Source organism: Carlito syrichta, unplaced genomic scaffold, assembly GCF_000164805.1.
Source record: "Carlito syrichta isolate Samal-C Ts95f unplaced genomic scaffold, Tarsius_syrichta-2.0.1 Scaffold306785, whole genome shotgun sequence".
Lineage (NCBI taxonomy): Eukaryota > Metazoa > Chordata > Mammalia > Primates > Tarsiidae > Carlito > Carlito syrichta.
The window spans coordinates 302,416-322,590 of record NW_007250881.1 but is presented as its reverse complement, the minus strand read 5'-3'; positions in this window follow the sequence as shown (position 1 = coordinate 322,590).

Here is a 20,175-nt window from a genome sequence, read left to right as displayed (position 1 = left end):
CCACCTTTTCAGGGTTCATAATGGTACATAGTTGCTTATTATTTTTAGCAGAAAACAGACTAAAAATTAAATGATGGTGTCCTCAAATATTTATTGAACAAACAGTTCTTTTTTCTGTAAACACTACTTTTCTCATGCATTACTTTTCCAGGTACATGCTTTAGTAACAATTTTAAATCTCCAGATAATTCAGTGCTTTTGTATGTTTTCTATGCAGTATTTGGCATTTTACTATCTCATTTTCTCCTTTTTTTCTTGGATGGTTTCATACCTGCTTTGTTAAAAAAGTAAAATTTCTAATCATTTTCTGTCCCAAGCAATTTATACATCTATTTCCCAAATTATTTTGCAACTTTAATCTCTTAGGCATATGAGTTTTCTGATTTCTCCAACTTCCTTTTGGTTTTGACTGCATGTTATCATGCAGTGTTGTCTTTTGTTTTTTTCCTTTCTCCTTTTACTTCACAAATGCTTGAAAAATTGTTAGCTGCATCATTTCCTTGTCCCTGGGAAAAGGTCTACTACTCAACTTTCTCGGCAGAATGTTAGCAGAGAAGTGGGAGGTGCAGAAATGATGGAAATGGAAATAAGATTAATTATGATAGGCTTGAATATGAAAGGAAGAGCCATAGCACATGGAGCATGTAGGGAAAATCTAATAAGGTGTTGCTGTTGTCGTTGCCATTGTGCTGGCTGTCACGCCCAGGAGTTTTCATGGCTAAGTGGTGGATTCATAGTCCCTTTTTCTCACATCAATACCATAAAAATCACTGGTAAAAATTGTTTTCTTACCATAATGGCCAAACTATCCCAACATAGCCTCACCATCTTGTCATATTAACTCTCTGATTTTATTTATTTATTGGTTCGGATAAAATGAAGCCGTTGTATTTAAAGTGATATCTTCCTTGTCAATGAAGAAGTGAAACTTGGAATATTGCAACAGTGATTTTTTTTTTTTTTGCTTTTTCAAATACATATAATGGTATTAGAGAAGGCAAAATATGGTTTTGACTTCTTGAGTTGTATAGATTGGTTTTCCACTGATTGGCAAAGAGCATGCTCATTACAGAATATGGGTAGCTTCTCACAGAGCTGTTAGGAACAAATGGTAGAAAAAACACAGAATGTTTAAAGATTTTTATGAAAAATAAAGATTACAAAATGACTTAAATAAAGACCTAAAGACAATATCCAGCAGATTCAGTGTGTCCCATTCTAACAACTGAAATAAACAGAAAAGTCACTGGATAAAGGGAAAGATTATGCAATGGAGTGTCAGGGAAAAAAATGTGACAGATTTTGAAATGGGGAAAAATCAAAAAGATGCCCGCATGTCCTGTGTAGTGCACCCTTCTGGATTATCTTTGCCTTGTGTCATCTTGGAACTTTTTTACAACTCTAAATTGAAGGAAATTAATTCTAAAAAGACAAATGATTCCAAAGAATGCATGGGAGTACTAGACTGTGATTAGATCCCTCTAATATCCTTTTGTAAAGTCACCTCAGGGTTCCTCATCTGCCATGTATGTAGATTGTCTTGAAGTCTCCTTTGAACTGGTTGTAACATGCTACCACCACCTTATATATTAATGATTGAGACAGAATCCTTGGTATGCACTTATTTTATATCTATATGAGAGTTATAACATGTTTTTTAAAATTCTTTGAACATAAGAAATGATCGTTTTTTCCTCAATTTGCATGTCTACTTCTTATTTGACTGGGCATTCTCTTTCCCCCTAAGGCAGTTTGAAAGCAACCTGAGGATAAGCTTTTGGTAAATCTCATATGCCCTTTCATGTCTTATGAAGGTTGTGCACATAAAGATGCCCAATGTAACTGTTGAGTTGAAATTACAATGGAGACATTCTGAAAAAGAGGTTTGATGAATTTATTTTCAACCCCATTTCACATTATTTACATATGAAAATATTCCTTATAAAAAGCACACCAGATCACACAGAAAAAGACAATTTTGTAAAAATTACTGATGATTTTTCAGGAAAGAAGTTGATGTCGACTGCATTCATTTCTTTTTCCTAAACAAGCCTAATCAAGGGGTTGGAAATGCAGAGTCAAGCCCCTACAACTACTTTGTGATGCCGCTTGGGAGATTTCCTCCAGTCAAGTAGATTTTATGTGGTAGAGACCATTTCCAGAGCCCCTCTGTTTTCTGTTTACAGACACTGTCCACATCTCAGCATTTCCTGCTTCCTAGTGCTAACCCCAAGAACTCTGTGTTTTCATGCTATTCCTTGCTGCTTGGAGATCCAATGGCAGCTTTTTGTTTCTGTTTTATCACGTAGTCCCTAACCACCAGGGGTTTGCAAGAAGAGTGGTTGGGTTCCACTCAACATTGCTAAGCCTCAATGTTAGATTTTTTTTCTTCATAAGATTGTTGGTGACGATCAAATAAGGTAGCAAGTGTAAATTGCTTAGCACAAAACCTGACTCATCAGAAGCATCTAATGAGTATCAGCTATTACTATTTTCGTGTGTGTGTGTGTGTGTGTGTGTGTGTGTGTTCCCCTTCCCCCGGTCCCTTATTAAGATCTGTTTGTTCTGTGCCTAGACAATCCAGGAAGGTAAACTGAACTTGAACATAATTCTCACAATAAGATGATAGCAACTTAGGTTTACTCCAGATGCCTGGCTTGTCTCTTCAACCCAGGCTTCAAAATCCTACATCTTTCCCACCCCAAGGAAGTTCTACATTTTAGAAGGAGCCTTCACTGATCTAACGTAGATCAGAGAACCACAACCTGTTTTTGTGAAGGTCTGGATAATAACTTTGACTTTGCAGGCCTCGTGGTCCCTATCCTAATTGTCCAATTCTGTAGTTGTAGCGTGAAGACAGCCATAGGCGATATGCAAACAAGTGAGTGTGGTTGTGTCCCAATAAGATTTTATTTATCCGAACAAGTGGTGGGCCAGATGTTGTCCCACAGGCAACAGATTGCCAACCACTGACATTGATGATAACTCCAAACGGAAACACATCAGACAAGGCATCAGACAGCCAGGAGTGGAAGAGATTCAATAGAGGTCTTTTGTATCATTGTTGTGTTAGTGTGTATCGGATGTTTATTACCGAGCACGAATACCTGCAAAGATATCTCATTTGTTTATCACTAAAGTCCATCGAGGTTAGCACTTTTACTTCACAGATGAGGATATGAAGACCAGGAGCATTAAATAGTCTCCCAACAATTCTCAACAGACGAGTTGAGAATGAGAAATTGAGGACACTTTTAACCACTTGCTATACAATCCTGCTCCCCCGCCCCACCCCCCAGGAAAAATTCTCCCAGTTCCTTTGTATCAACTTCTTGACAGGCAATGTCACTTAGTGTTTAACAGCATGCAAGGACTCTGGGCTCAAATCTCCATTCCAGTCTTCCCAGATGTGTAAAACTGGGAAGATAACAGAACCTGCTTACAGTGTTTCATTAGGGTTAAATAACCTATAAATTCTTAGAACAGAGGCTGAGAGCTAGTTCTCATTAGGTTGTATATCATACTAAGAGCAAAAAAATAAAATAAAGCAGTCTGGGTGCTCCTGGGGATGCCATTGGCCACAAACTTTGTAAAATGTAGAATAGCAATTTTTTTTTTCTTTTTTTTGAGTTGGAGTCTTACTCCGTCCCCCAAACCAGAGTGCAGTGGCACACTCACAGCCACCCCAGCGTTGACCTGCTGGACTCTGGCTATCTTTCAGCCTCAGCCTTCCAAGTAGCCAGAACTACAGACGCAAGCTACCACGCCCAACTAATTTTTTTTTTTTTTAAGAAATGCAGTCTCGCCAAGTTGCTTGAGCTGGTCTGGAACCCGTGGATTCAAGCAATCCACTCACCTCGGCCTCCCGAAGTGCTGGGATTACAGACTGAGCCACCGAGCCCAGCCTAATTTTTGATTTATTGTAGAGACAAGGTCTCGCCAAGTTCCCCGGGCTGGTCTCCAACCCGCAGGCTCAGGCAATCCATTCACCTCAGCCTCCCAAAGTACCGGGATGACAGGCTGAGTCACTGAGTCCGACTGAATAGCAAATTTTTAAGCTTTGTGGACTATGGATGGTTTACGTTGCATATTCTTCCACTTTTTAATTTTTTTAAACCATATAAAATATAAAACCACTCTTAGCTCGTGGGCTATATGTGAAGAGGCCACAGGCTGAGACATCAGCTTCATGATGATATTTACCAGAGAAAAAGCTAATCATCCTATAAACCAAACGGGTCAAGCCTGGTTTGCAACACATGTGACCCTTCGACATACTCTATACCCAACCTTGCCGTCTCCTTTGCAATTGTGTTGGATCAACCCCTGTGAAATTGCCATTTCTGCCATCGGAGATAGTTGATGACCGAAAACATCGTGTGGCTCAGCCTGACAGCAAAGGCATGTGAGCTGAAACGTGGGTCCCTCATCTCATCCTCCCTCTCTGTTTGCACCCGTAAGATGAAGATATGCTGTTTTGATGGGAAGCTAAAGCCCATCAAGTCCAATGCTGTACATAACGGAAAACCAAATACATGAGTTCGAGTTTTGGGGAGGGGGAAAGTTGACTTGTGGTTTTGTTACTTTTCAGCCAATTATCTTCACTTCCTCTTCCATGTTTTCCGGCTTTTGTCTCTTCTACTTTCAAACAGTTGTTTACCTGATTTTCACCATCTTGTCTCTCTCTTGTTTGCGTTCGCTTTTTTCTCCCTTTAGAAGATTATACAGACTTTCAAGGTGCACGGTGATAAGAAAAATGGATCATTCTGTGTAACTAATTCAGAAAGGGAGAGAGTGGAGTGGTGTTCTGGAAACAACACGGGCGTGGGGACTCGGAGAACTCTCTATGCCCAAACCTCACAGAGAGAACATCTGGTGCTATGTGCAGCTGTGAAAAGAGCTGATTTAAAAAAAAAGAAAGAAAGAAAGAAACAGACAAAGCCCTATTATATAAAGGGAAAGCATATTTTGTTGTTGTTTCAGAGTTACAAGTGCTCTCTCTTGGATCGGTCTTTAGAATTCAGTCTCTTTGGCCACTCTGCACATCCAAGAAGAGTGTGGAGAAATGAAATAACGATGTAGAATGAAGTTCTTCATTGTGGAAGCTTGAATTATGTAAGGGCTAGGCAAGGGACATTCCACAGCGGTGATCCCTCTGTATTAAATGGAATGTCCCATGGTGGTGGTAGAAGCTGCAGTCTGTGCTGTTTGTATGGTCAGTCACTTCATTGCAACACATGCTTGCTTCCTGGTGGTTTGTTTCTAATTCTAAAGGCTTCAAATAATTCCCTGTGTATCAAGACTTGGTTTGATGATGACCTTGTTTGCAAAGCTCTGGAAGTTTCCCATTCAAACCACCCAGTTCCAGCCCATTGGCTCCTTGACCCTGACCGAAGTCTACCCGAAGACTACTGGCTTAGAATGGGATTATTCACATTTCTGATTCCTGTTGCATTTTTCACTTGAATTCTTAAAGCGCGCGCGCGCGCGCGCGCACACACACACACACACACACACACACACACACACAAATCCAAGAAGCAATTGCCTCCAAGACTTAGTTGGGGGTCTTCATTTCTTCCTCTTTTTTTAACATAATTTTTATTTTAAAATTGTGGGGTACAGTTAAGGGTTAGGTATACAAATATGCATCATTCAGGCACCCTTGTTGATAAGGGGTGTCCCCCCATCCCCAGACAGATATTGACTACCATTGATCCCACCACCGTTGCCCTCCCTGTTACCCCCATAGATTCCCACCACTGTCGATCCTTTTCTTATAGTATTAAAATAGATATTCAAGGTTCACTTATGAGTCAGAACATGTGATACTCAAATCTTTGTTGCTGTGAAAGATCACTCAGTATTATAGACTCAAGTTCCATCCAGGTTGCTGTGAAATTCATGATTTTGTTCTTTTTTATAGCTGTGTAGTATTCCATCATGTATATGTACCACATTTTTTTAAATCCAGTCCTCTTTTGATGGACAGCATGGTTGGTTCCAGGTTCTTGCTACTGTGAACAATGCTGTGATAAACATACGTGTGCAGGTATCTTTTTGATAGAGTGTTTTGAGTTCTTCAGGATATATTCCCAGTAGGGGGATTGTGGGGTCATATGGGAGGTTGATATTTAGAGCTTTTAGGAATTGCCACACTGCTTCCCACAGAGGTTGCACTAGTTTACACTCCCACCAACAATGTAGAAGTGTTCCCTTTTCGCCACTTCCTCTCCAGCATCTGTTATTTTTTGAGTTATTGATAATGGTCATCTGACTGGAGTTAGGTGGTATCTAGATGCAGAAAAAGCTTTTGATAAAATCCAGCACCCCTTCTTGATAAAAACTCTTGAACATCTAGGCATACATGTAACATACCTCAAAATAGTAAAAGCCATCTACGAGAAACCTACAGCTAGCATACTCCTAAACAGACAAAAATTGGAATAATTTCCCCTGAAAACTGGAACAAGACAAGAATACCCACTCTCTCCCCTCCTGTTCAATATAGTATTGGAAGTCCTGGCTAGAGCAATCTGAAAAGAGAAGTGATCGGGCGTATCCACATAGGAAAAGAGGAAGTCAAGTTATCTCTCTTTGCAGATGACATGATCATGTACCTTGAAAACCCAAGAGAATCTGTCAAAAGCCTCCTTACACTGATAAAGGACTTTGGCAAAGTCTCAGGGTATAAAACAAATGTGCAAAAGACAATCGTATTTCTTTACAGCAATAACAAACAAACAGAAACCCAAATAAAAAACACAATCCCATTCACAATAGCCACCCCAAAAATGAAATACCTTGGCATCTTCCTAACCAGGGTCTTCATTTCTGAGGAAGGCATTACAAACTTTCAATATGTCTGTGAATCAGATAATTTGTCAGGTGGCAGCCTAGGCTTTAACCCTCAGATCAATCTGAACAATTGGAAAACAAAAAACAGAGAACTCTTACACTAGTTGGTACGTTCACTGTTATTTCTATTTTTTAACAAAAGAGATGTTCAGTACTCATTTGCAGCCAAAATCCATAGTAATTTTCTATCTGAAGGGAAAAAGAAGCCCTGGGTATAAATATATGCTGTCCTTTAAAAAATAAATCAATAATTCATGTGCATGGACTTTATATTTAATGGGAAAAAATTTAAATTTTATTGAAAAAGCACACCACATTTTCCATGACATGGTGTGAAAAGGCAATGTGGCAATTACTCATTGGCTTCCTTTTTCAAATTTTTAGACAAAAAACAAACATTTAATTCAATCATTTATTCTTAACTTTAATATTATTTTGATGTCCTCTTCACTCCAACTGTCACTGTCAGAAACCGTGAGAGAAGTCAAGGTTACTAAGATGAAACAACCCTTGAATTAAAAGATTCTCTGTCTGGCAGGGAATTTGAAGTTTAACTTTGAACACCATCCTGGAATCGAGCATTAGCCAGTTACTACAGCAAGAACAAAAGAAAGCTCAGAAGCAGTTGCAGGAGAGCAACAAAGCACGGCCGAGATGACCTGCAGCAGAACCTGTAACAAGGTCATGGCCCTGGGGAGCCAGAGTATTCCCCGATGATCACGGTTTCGGTGCATTTTAAGAAAGATGCTGAAGCACGGCTGTCCCAGCAAACATGAGCTAACTAGCCTGGGATTACAGCCACGTCAAAACGGCCCTTTGTAATTTTGGTTTATGATGATGGCTTTGGTTTTGGCTTTTGTGAGCGGAGTTGGTAAAGCCTGAGAGAAACACAAAGATGAAGTAAAAGGAGTAGTCCAAGGTCACACTGCAAAATGTACTCCAACCCTGAGAACGAGTGTGCAGAAAAAGTGCCAACATGTATATGGTCACTTTATGAGAAGAAAGACACTGGAAAAGAGAATGGCTAAAATGTGGCCTTCCTTCACGATGTGCTATGTGGATGAATTTGCCCACTGGTCTATGAACCACAAAACAAGAGGGGAATACCTAATCCTCAAAACCTACTCACAAATGGAAGCCTTCTGTTGCCCATAAACAATGCTTACAATGTTTATGAGAAATAACAATACAAAATTAGCCCCTTACTATCATCTATAATAACATGGAATATGGGGAAAATAATCTTTCTTCCATTCCTGTTCTTGTTTATGTTCTGATGATTCTAAGTGCCATTTATTTAAGTTCTAAAGACATGAGACACTAGAGGTTTTACTGAGTCTCTTTCTTTTACCTTTCCGTGCTCACCTTTTCATCCTTCTGTCTTCTTTGTGTGAGAGAAAAATAAACAATTTTTGCAAATTCTAAAACACTCTGCCTGGTTATGCTTCATTATCTGTTCTTTTTACTTCCTTTGACCCTCACTGTGTGACAGTGGTTGATCTCTTTTTGCCAAATCCTTCTGTTTTCCTGACACCCCGATATTACTCAGTAAGACTGGAGTGCTGTGAACATATTTGTTTTAAAATGAGGGAGAACGAATAGAAATAACGTCAGAGGCTGTTGGCTTTCTTATTGCTTCCTAAAATATTTAGCATTGTTCAGTGTCTCATTTGATTCTTAAAAGTATTAATCAAGAATAACAAGTGAAATGACTTGTGTTATGAGAACTAACTCAAGAACTCCAAGCAACTGCAAGTGAGTAGACTGACTTTGTACCTGGTCACCAGGATCTGTCTGTTGAGCTTGGAAGTTATGTGTTTTGGAGGCTTCTTCTAGACTAGACATTTATGTGGATATGACACTCAATGCTGATTTCCTGCAGCTGCTAATATATTTTAGACTTCAGAAAGAAATCGCCAAAAAGTATTTCCCCTTATCTCTTCACCACGCATCTTGCAGCATAAAGTCCAGTGGTCCACATGCTAACGTTACTTAAGCTGATAGTTCTGGCCCATTTTGAGCCACTTAAATGTCAGGCATGGATGATAAAGCTATCTCTGACAGAGGTTACTCTAGCATTTCTGGAAGACGGAGTGATCACTGCCTACGGGGTCCAAGCCTGAGGTTCTTAGGACAAAGAACTTTAAGCTTTAAAACCAAGGAAGTCCCGAGCAGACCAGACGAGTCTGTCCTGATTCGACCGACAGTCCGTGTCCCAGTGTGTACTATATGACGGTGCCCTGGGTCTGATGCAGTGCTTCCTTTTCTAGTTTTTTAGCCCTTATCAACTGTATTCCCACTTTGGGGTATGAACCTCTCTGGTCATTTCTGTTTTTCTTTCATAAACTTTGAAATCTTCAACTCCAAATTCAGGACCAAGTTAGGATGTTGGCTGCTCAGAGTGGGATGGGATGTAAAATTCTCCCCCAGGTCTAACTCTTAGGGAAGGGAAGCTCTGAGATGGATGGAAATGTCTCTACTTAACCAACTGCTGGTACAGACCCCACTCAGTTGACTGTGGATGTGTCTCTTTCCAGAACCGACTGGCCTTCCTTGCTTTCTGAGAGGCAGGTCTCCAAAGCTGACTCGCTTTTGAAACTTCTGTGAGTTTCAAGGTTCTCCCCATTGCTCAGTTTCCTAACACAGGAGATACAACTTCCAGGCCAGCTTCTGCCATCAGTAATCCATCCCATGGCCTCTTGCTGCTGGTGACCCCTCATCCCGAAGACAGCTCTTTGGGGAGCTGAGATGGCACAAGCCCAGTTGCCTTCCTCGGTGGCCCGCCACATGACCTGTGGAAACGCTAACACAAACCCTTGACACAAAATGGACAGGAGTGCAGCTGTTCTTATCTAACGCCGCTCCCCACCCTGCTAGCTCTTTCCAATTTTCTTCTCCCTTAGGGAGAGATTAGTGAGTGTAGCGGCAAGCAGACATCCAACATGGGAACAGAATGCAAGCACTCTCTTCTGGTGGGCAACCTCCAGTCCCACCATCTTTACCAAAGATTTTCTTGGAAACCCTCTCCCATTCTTTGCTTTAGCGAGGGGAAGGGAAAAGAGGAAACTCCTCACCACACACCCTGCATTCCCCACATGGCCAATGACCGGAGCCTTCCCCATCTCCTCAAAAGTTGGGGGTTAGGTGGCAGGAATGGTTCTCCTCTATCTCTGGACTTCCCGGGGCAGGAGTTTAAGATTTTTATGAGTTCACTTTTAATGTGTTTGCTTGTGCCAATTTTCAGACCCCGTGCGTAGCTGACAAGTTAGCACCAGGAAGAGCTAATCCCCATGCTGGAACATGACTAAAGACTAGACATGCAACTTAGGAAGAGAAATCCCGATTTGCTCAGCACCGCTGCCACCGTCATACTTAGGTGCTCTTTGGCCTTGGTGCCAGTTCTCATTGCCTACAAACCTGTATGCCCCAAACCCAATATTCAACTGCATACGCATTCCATTTATTTGTCTCTGGTGAAGCCTCCCTTCATTTTCCATGTCCTCCCCTTTGAAGACCCATCTCTGGGCGCTGCCCACTCATTTATCTGCACTGCATGGAACTCTCTTGCCATTACTAGTCTATGAGTGTAGCACCTTCGTGGCATAGTGTGACCACCGGTGGAGCTGCAGCCACAGCTTTCCTGTCCCTGACCTCTAGTCACGTGAAGCAGCCTCCCTGAGGGCCCTTAAAGGGTGGCAAAGCTCTCTTGTGCTCTGCTCCTATTAGTAACTCGATGTCCACGTTAGTGCAGGTGAGCACAGAGACATGAAGGAGGTATCGTAACATCTCTTGTTTCTCATATTTTTAATGTACCCTCTTAACCTGCTCATGACAATACTGTTCCAACCGCCACTGTTCCTTGCATACAACACGTGACCAGCTGGCTCTTCCCACGTATTTCAATCCAGTTCCCATTCTGCCAACACCAGGTTGTTCTCCATGATTCACACTCGGGGGGCAACCCTGATCTCTTGGGCGGGGTTTAGTCCCATCCTCTGGGCTCCCACTGTGCTTTTCGCACTGGGGAGATGATCTGAGTTACTCTGTAGCTCCGTGTCCCTCCCAGTTAACTATCAAGTTCTCATAACTCCAGCATCTGAAGTGTGGTGGGCACCCAGTAAATGTTCAACAAAATGGTCCTCTTTTGAAAGAATGTGTTGTTTACTTGGAATTTTTCATCAATAAAGTCTTTCTTAAGGAAAAGAAATAAGAACTATTATTTGCTTATATTACTATTAAAAATAAAATATTTTGTTATTAAAAATAAAATATCTTCTTATAATTATATTTCTTTAGAAACAGAAATATCACTAACTGTAACTGCTTATACACCACCGGGAGTGTCCTATTCTTTCATTCCTCGATGGCTTAGTGAGATGATTGAGTAATTATTTTGCAAATAAAGAAACTGAGACTCAAAAAAGCATGTAGATAGGCCATCAGTGTCTGAGCCTGATATGAACAGAAGTCTGCCTGACTCCAAAGTCTGGGATCTTTCCACTATGCCTTTCAAGAACTAAAGGGAAAGACAGAAGGGAAGAGGAGGGGAGAGAAGGAGGAGGGGAAGGGAAAAAAGAAACATCACAGTCATGCTTATGTATTAAAGCTGTTTTGTCCTGGTTTGGTTGAGATAAGAATAACAAAAAGAATTGCACTGGGAAATACCACTGCCTGAAAGTTACACTGCACTCTGCAGAAGATCCTAGAAAATCACCTCCAGTGCCATGGGAGCATCTTCCCACTTCTCATGTTCATGGTCTCACATGAAGGAGAGCCATGAGTCTGGGACCAGTGTCCACTTCTATACGTGGAGCCGAAGCTTAACACCTGCCCCATTCTTACCACCCTTACATGCAACTGTCATTGGATCGCATTAAGTTCCACAAAGCATGGTTAGGGAGTTGATGTTTCGTTCACATTCTCAGAGTCAGTTCAGCTTTGATTCCTGCCATCTGGGCAAAGGCAATCACTGACTGTGGGACCCATGGATTTCACCAGTATGTTGTGGGAAGCTGGCACGGGTTCTATCATCGTCCTCGGTCAATCACTGATGAATCTCATCTAGAGGAGTGCTGTCGATGGCTTACAAGGATGATTCTTACTCTGCAGTTGTCTGGATGGTCATTACTGATGTGGTTTCTGGTCACCAACATTCACTTGCAAAATTCCAAGCAACCTCTTTTGCAAAGTCTACAACAAGATAAAAGACCTGAGAGCATTTTTATAAACAATAGCCTCTGGTAAACCTACAGGAATTAGATTAAGAGGACAGGCCCTGATAGCAGACTGCCTGGTCTTGTCATTTACACCCTAAGCAATCTGAGACAGATTCCCAAGGCTCTCCATCTTCTTCATGTGTAGTGTATGGCTGCTAAGAATTTCAGATCTTATCATTGAATCACAATGACTAAATGAGATAAGAAGTAAAGAGCCTTTTATAAGCATGCATTTGGCTCCTGGTCAGCACTCAGTAGATATTCAGCAAAATATCACTATAATCAACCCCCCCCCAATCTGAAGAACAATTTATGGCAATTCATGGATACTTAAAGCTTTTACTCTGAAAAAGTCATCACCACTGACACACCCTCATAGACATTACTGCTTGCCAATTATCTCAAATACATTTTTTTTCATTTTCAGGTACTATTAATTTTCTTTACTTTGATTTAATAATCTACCGAGTCAAATGGAGGAAAATAAAGCAAAAGAAAATAATTTCAAGCTTATATAATAAGAGACGATTAAAACATAAACATTAATCCTAGCCCCATGTGACTTTAAAGCAGTTAAATCTAGCACAAAATATAAATTCTATAAGTATAAAAAGATTCTTGAAGGAAGCTATCTGAGTATCTCTGTTTTGCCTGACAAAAAATTGGTAGTAGTCAGGATTAAAAACATGATCAGCAAAGAACAGATCTCAGGCTTTGTTTTTCAGACAGGCTGGAAAGGAGGTTTGGGCACGGCACATATTTGCAGGGAAAAACTTGCTGGTCGGTACCATGAAGGCCCCCTCCATCTCAGCTGCAGTGTCGGTCTGTGTCTGCATGGAGTCAAATGAAAATCTTCTTTCTAAAATAGCGTGCTACATGTTCAGAGCACATTTGTTTATTCAGTAATCCACTTGTGGGGGTAAAATGTACATCTTAACCCAGGTTGTTATGACGTTTGTACTCAGTTGGAGAAGAACAGAACCGTTATCCCTGCTGCCGTGTCAGATGTCAGGGCCACCTCCTGCATTCACGTCTGCGTGCTGGGACATGGCGTCCTATGGTACCTTGAGTAAAGATAATGAATACTCATTCCACAGCAGGGGCTCACTGAAGCTGTACTTCTGTGTTTCCTACCAGAAATTCAAAACTGTAATCAGAATAAATTCCACTCAGATGTTTATTGTCCTCAAATTATTTGCAACGAACAAAAAAGTGAGCAGGATAAATAGGGTGGGAAGAAAAGTCTCAGAGCCAAAGAATCGAGTTTTCAGAGTAACAGGGACTTCCTTTGGTTTATACAAAAAGAAAAAGTCCCTGGCCTCTCATGCCATTGTTTCCTTTCTATCCAGTTTTGAAAGCCGTTGTGTTCCCAGAGTGGTCACAGAACGTGGGCAGTTGGTGCCCTGGATACTGGCCTACTGTGGCATCTGGAGTCCCCTCGGCACTGCTGGAAACTGGCACGGGATGCCACATAAACACAGTGTGGGCTTTATTCACGCCAAGGGAACAAGTGGCCCCTTCTCTAAGAGGGTTACATCCTAAGGTCTGGCATTTGGTCACAGATGGGCAGTCTTCATTTCATAGAAACCTAACTCCTATCACCCTAAGGGGTGACATAAATTTCATTCCAGACCCTCAACACGGGCCAGGCCAATTCACATTTGCTTCGTGTGAAACACAGCAACTCAGAGGAACAAATAGCCCCCTCATTTACTCAAAGGATTTGTCTGTGTGGAACCCAGGGGTCTGAACGTAAGGGTCAAGGGGCCTCATGTTTTAAATGTTCTCCAGTGATAATTTGTTGGCAGGAGGGATGGAGGGAGCTTGTCACAAGTATGAATCTTAACTAAATCTTTGAACACTTAATATTAATAAAATATAAGATGGGAGAGGTGGTTCTAAAGATGCAATATCTCCACCAAAGCTCTCAGAAGGGTTTTTGCTTGTTTGTTTTTAAAAAGAGCTTGTCTATTGCCGACTAAGAATAAAATCTCTTGATGCCACTCATTTTAGTCTCTTCATCCCTTTTGTGAAAAGGGTGGGATTGTTAGCATTTTTCCGGGTCTGGTATGCCTCGTTTTTAAGTGCCTATGGCAGGCAGGAAAGAAGAGAGACATTCCCCAGAGGAAAGTCTGCCGTCCTCTCTGAAATTGGGCCATGAACTGACCCTGTCATCACATTATCCGTCTTCAATCCCAGGACTCAATGTTGCGAGATCCCTGCAAACCAAATTCCATTACCCAAGTGCCACTTCAGCCAAAATCTCCATCTGCCTAAAAGATGTCTCTGTCCTAGCCAATGGCTCTGAGCTGGCGCATAATCTGAAGCCTCAGAATTCTATACAGAAAAGACATTATGGTAATTTAAGAGTCCCTTGGGGTTTGTTAGAATGAGAATCTGTTCCACAACAGTTGGCATCAAAATCGTGGCTCCAGCTACACGTGCTGCTTCAGATCAGACTTAAGAAATCAAGTTCCTGTTTTGGAAACTGCATAATTGCCAAGACTTTTCTAGGCCTTTTCTGCCACAAAAGTACAAGGCAAGGGTACTTTGTAAGACATCCACGTGAAAAGGATAAAATTGGACCTCAAACTCACACTACATACAAAAGTTAACTCAAAATGGGCCTGAACCTAAATGTAAGCGCTAAAGCTATAAAACTCTTAAAAGGGGACGTAGATGTAAATCTTGATGACCTTGCATTAGGCTATGGTTTAAAAGATGTTACAATAAAAACAAAAACAAGAAAAACTGACAAATTTAATGTCAACTAAATTAAAAACTTTTGTATGTCAAAGAACACTATCAAGAAAGTGAACAGATAACCCACAAAATGAGAGAAAATATTTGTAAATCAAACCTATGACGAAGATCTAGTATCCAGAATATATTTTTAAAATTTGAAACTCAATATGAAAGATAAACAATTTTAAAATAGGAAAAATATTTGGGTAGGTATTACTCCAAACAAGATATACAAATGGCCAATAAGCACATGAAGAGACACTCGATATTATTAGGCATTAGAGAAGTGCACATCAAAATCACAATGAGAACAGCAACAATGAGATACAGCTTCACACCTACCAGGATAGCTATAATTCAAACAACAGCAAGAAAAAGAAACAAATAGACACAAAAGAACACCAGGTGTGTTGGTAAAGATAAGGACACATTGAAACCTTCATGCATTCCTGGTCAGAGCATAAAATGGTTCAGTACCATGGAAAACAATCTGCTGGCTACTCAAAAGGTTAAGCATTACAATGGGTCCAACAATTCCACTCTATATATAGAACCAAAAGAATTGAGAATGTGTGTTAAAACAAAAATTTTTACACAAATGATCATAATAGCATTATTCATAGTAACCGAAACGTGCAAAGAACACAAATGTCCCCCAACTAATGAATGAATAAACAGAATACAGCTTGGAATATCACTCCACCATAAAAAGGAACGAAGTCCTGATAGATGCTAGAATATAGGTGAACCTAGAAAGCATTATGTACAGTGAGGAAAAAAAAAATCCAAACACAACGGCTGTATATTGTATGATTTCATGTATCTAAAAGTGTTCAAAACAGGTAACTCCATAGAGGCAGAAGGAAGATTAGTGCTTGCCAGGTACTGGTGGGGTGGGGGGGCGGTGAAAGGAGGAGCCAAGAGTGACTACTGACAAGGACAGGATTTCCTTTAGTGGTGATGAAAATATCCAGAAATTAGATAGTAATGATGGTCGCACAGCACCGTGAATATACTGAAAAGTACGGAATCACACATATTAAAACGGTAACTTTTGTGTTATGATACTTACGTCTGAATTTAAAAGTTGCAAAAAACAAAATAAAGCTACACATATAGAACAATAAGTGCTCGATAAATCTCCAAACCTGGGATCATCAGCTGAAATGGCCCAGAAACCGACGTCAGCAGAATGTGCCAGAAAGCCCAGAAACAGACCAAAGAAACAGGGAAATTTTTTTTTACAGGGTTCAATGCCATTTTAAGTCAGCAAGGAAAACACAGATTTTTCAGTAAATGGTGTCAAGTCAAAGTTTAGCCATCTGAAAAAAATAATAATAATGCTGATACACCCCTTACATCTTACACTAAATAAATTGTGTTAAGTATTTAAATGTAAAAACAAAAAAACTAAAAAAGGATAACGTTACATAAATAAGAACATCTATTTTATAATTCTAGGATTAATTCACAATATCAAACATTTTAATAATCTTATCCCATGCTGACTTTTATTGTTATTATCAAGTATATACTTAGTTTCTAAGCAATACAGGTTCTTAGGCTGATAGGCAATGGAGTGTTTTTCAGTATAGTGACAATTGAGGGCACATAAAATGAATAAAAACTATCATATTGATCTAGAAGCAAATGACCAGCTGAATATACCATCATATGTTCAGGCTACCCGAATTTCAGCAGTCTGCTTCTGGTCTAAATGGAGAGGTTCCCAATCAGGAGGAATTTTGCCTCCCAGGGAACATTTGGCAATGTCTGGAAATGTCACCGTGTCTGGCTGTCACAATGTGGGCAGGGCAGAGGGAGATACTGCTGGCATCTGGTATGTAAAGGCCAGCAGCACTCTAAACAGAGCAGCTACCCAGAACAAAGAACAGCCCAGCCCAAAATATCAATAGTGCCACTGTTGGCAAGCCCTGCTCCAATGGAAGGAGGTACTTGATGTTCTCGACAATAAACCTGTTTCCAGGGAGCCATGGCAACTCCTAGGCCTTGAGGCACCTCAATGATTCTTTTATGATTCTTTTTGGGAAAATTATTTTGTGCCAGGCACTCTGCTGAACTCTTTAAGTGCAGTATTTAATCTAATCTTCACAAGTACTCTATTCCACATTAATTGAATACAATCAATCTAATTAATTAACCTAATTCCATATGTAATCTAATATTCAGTATTACCCTATTGTATATGTTTGCTGTTTTTTAATTCATGATGAGGAAGCCAATGCTTGGTATAACTTAGCGGTGGTCGTTAAGTGTCAAATAGCAGGGATGACCCTGGAACAAATGTCAGTCTGACCCCAGAGTCCATGTACACCCTCCATGCTATGCCATGTCGTAAGATCTTGAGCCTATTTCACTGGCCCAACTATGTATCCCTGTCCGCCAGGGTAGAGCATAAGGTAAGATCATGGTTGCTACTGTTCTTGGATTACACTCCTGGCCTAGACTGCCTGCTATTGAGAGGCTAAGTAAAAAAGAACACTGGTGGACATCTCCCTACTAAGAAGAGCTCTAAGTGTGAGTTATCCTCAGACCCGCATGGAACTGGCCCCCAGTCATGGTTTAGGAGCAGAGAGACCCAGGACCCAGCACTGTGTGAATACCAAAGAAGAAAATGTCTTTGTCTACCAGCAGGTGGGTAGAATTGAACTCTGATCCTGGAAGCACAAGGGTGTGTCTGTAGCCCCGGGACTACCCCACAACAGGAAGTATTAAAATGGGAAACTGGGAGGAAAATGTCCTTTAAACTAACATACGTTATGTGAGCACATAGCAGACTCTTAGTATATAACGAATAACTGAATAAATTAACGCATGAATGGCTGGGGAGTTTTGCATTCCATGTAAACCAACAGTCTGAATTTTGATATGCAATGCGTCTCTTGGTAATGACAGCAGTATTATGCTTTAGCAAGACAGCATACTTCCACAGACATTGCATTACTTGTTCCTCACAATAATCCTGTGAAGAGGAAAGAGAAGGTATAACTCTTCCCACTTAGAAGACCCATTATTTTATCAATTAAACAGCTGCACCATGCTGGGAACCAAGCAGGGCTCTAGGGAGTCGGTGATAAACAGAACACCCCGCCTCTGCCCTCACAGAGCAGAATCCAACTGGGAAGGCAGATGTCCAATGAGTAATTCCAAGTCTCAGAAGGTCACAGCAAGGACAAGGCCTACAAATAAAGAAACAGAACGCCAGAGGGGCGAAAGGGTTTCCATGGGACCATAGGATTGCTAAAAGTCATGTTTTTTAGGGGCAGTTGGAAAGCCGGGTCTGTTTAGCCCAAAAACATGGAAAGGAGTCAGGACACGATCATAGCATTCAAATACTTGAAGGAATATGGTGTGGAGGAAGGAGCAGAACACAGACGAAGGACCCGAAGAGCACAAGATTGATCCCGGCGCCCTGTAAGGCAGATGTGTCTCATGAGGGTCAAGAAAAATGCTCAGGTGTTCAGAGGACTAGATCCCCACCAGGCCATTCAGACACCCTTTGGGAGACACAGGAGTGCATGAACTCTGGGTCAGACAGATGTGGCTCAAAGCAAGCCCTGCCGCCACCACCACCACTTAGGAGCTGTGTTTCCTTGGACAGGTTACTCAGTCTTCCTTAGCACCAGCGTCCTCATCCACAAATGAGGGCAAATAACAGCACCTGTCTCAGGTGCTGGGTGTAGGAGTCAATGAGGCAAGGCATGTCATCTGTTTTGCTTACTGGTTCGCATGTAAAGCCCCAGATAAATAGTCACTAAAGGAATGTTCATTTAATGAATGAAGTATCCAGTAAGCACTGCCATCAGTCATGTCAGTAGCACAACTGAAACAAGTTCACCACAGGTCTGAGGATGAAATGAAAGATGGGTGAATGTGCTATTCATCCCACCGAGGTCTGCAAATAGATAGCATTTCTACTATCAGTTGGGAGATAACAATGTGGACTACTTGCACTGGGTAAAGTTTGGACCAAATGTTCTCGAAACTCATTTCCAATTCTTAAATTTCATGAGAATAAGAAGTGTCTAATAGTCCAATTATAAAAGTCAGGAAGTTTCTGTTCCCTCAGGACAGCAAGAAAGGTCATGGAACTGCAATCATCTAAAGCTGTTTCTTTCTAGAAAGGAAATGAAAAGCCCTTGTCCCAATCCCTACTTGTTATTTATAACAACATAAAAGTGCTTTGTTTTTGTACCTTTCTCCAAAAGTACATGGCAAATTGTCCCTCAAATTCTCAGAATATACATATGAGATTTCTTTTGCTTGTTTTTTTCCCCAGCCTTCCCCAAAAAAATACCCCAAAGGAGGTAAGAATCTTCGGGATATGAATTATGGTCTTTTACAACATTTGGTCTTCTTCCAGTTCTGCTTTGGCTCTTTGACCTCAGTGTGAAAAACAGAAACTCCTTGTTTCCATAGAAATAGGTTTTCAGATCGTGCCATCTTCTGGTCAAATCTGGAAATCAGATTTACTTGGCCTTGATGGCAGAGTCTGTCACACCAGGGAAACAGCGGGAAATGTCTTCCTCCTGGACCTGTTGGGAGGTAACAACTTAAACTGCATTCAGATTAAACTATGGAACAGTTTTGAGAGTTCATGGCTTATTTATTTAGAAGCACATACTTCGGCTAAAACACAATCACTCCTTATGCGCTGATGTAGGTTCAACCTCTGGAAAAGGGAATCAAATTGTGACTTTCCTCAACAGCTCTTAGCCACCAACATCATCAGATGTATAAATCATGTGTTTCTTAGTTGTCTGAAGCAATCAAAGCTCTTTTTGTGACTCCAATAAGGAAAGATTAAGAAAGAGAAATGTGGGATCTGAACTCCCCAATCTAGACAAACTGAAGTCTACTAGGACAGGAGGTTAATAGAGGATTCATGCACAGAAGTCATTCTAGAGAAACTCCCTTTGTTTATAACCACCAGGTTTGGGCTCAAGCCCCTAGGTGGAACCTTTTCTAAAAATGAGGCACCGGGATGCTTTTTGTGCCACTGCATTAGGCTCCAAAAACAGAAGATTGAATGATCTTCTTGACCTATATTCCCTAGAACCCCCAGTTTGTCTAAGTCGATGTCTAGGGGAAAGAAGAGGTAAGGAAAGATTAACCCAAGCTAAAGAGTCCCATAAGTCAGGGGCCCCCAAGCCTTAGGCCATGGACCAGTACCCGTCGACAGCCTGTTAGGAACTGGGCTGCACGGCAGGTGTGAGCAGCTGGCGAGTAAACGAGGTTTCACCTGCATTTACAGCCACTCCTCGTCGTTCACATTCCTGCCTGAGCTCCGCCTCCAGTCAGAGCAGCAGAAGCATGAGATTCTCCTAGGAGCCAA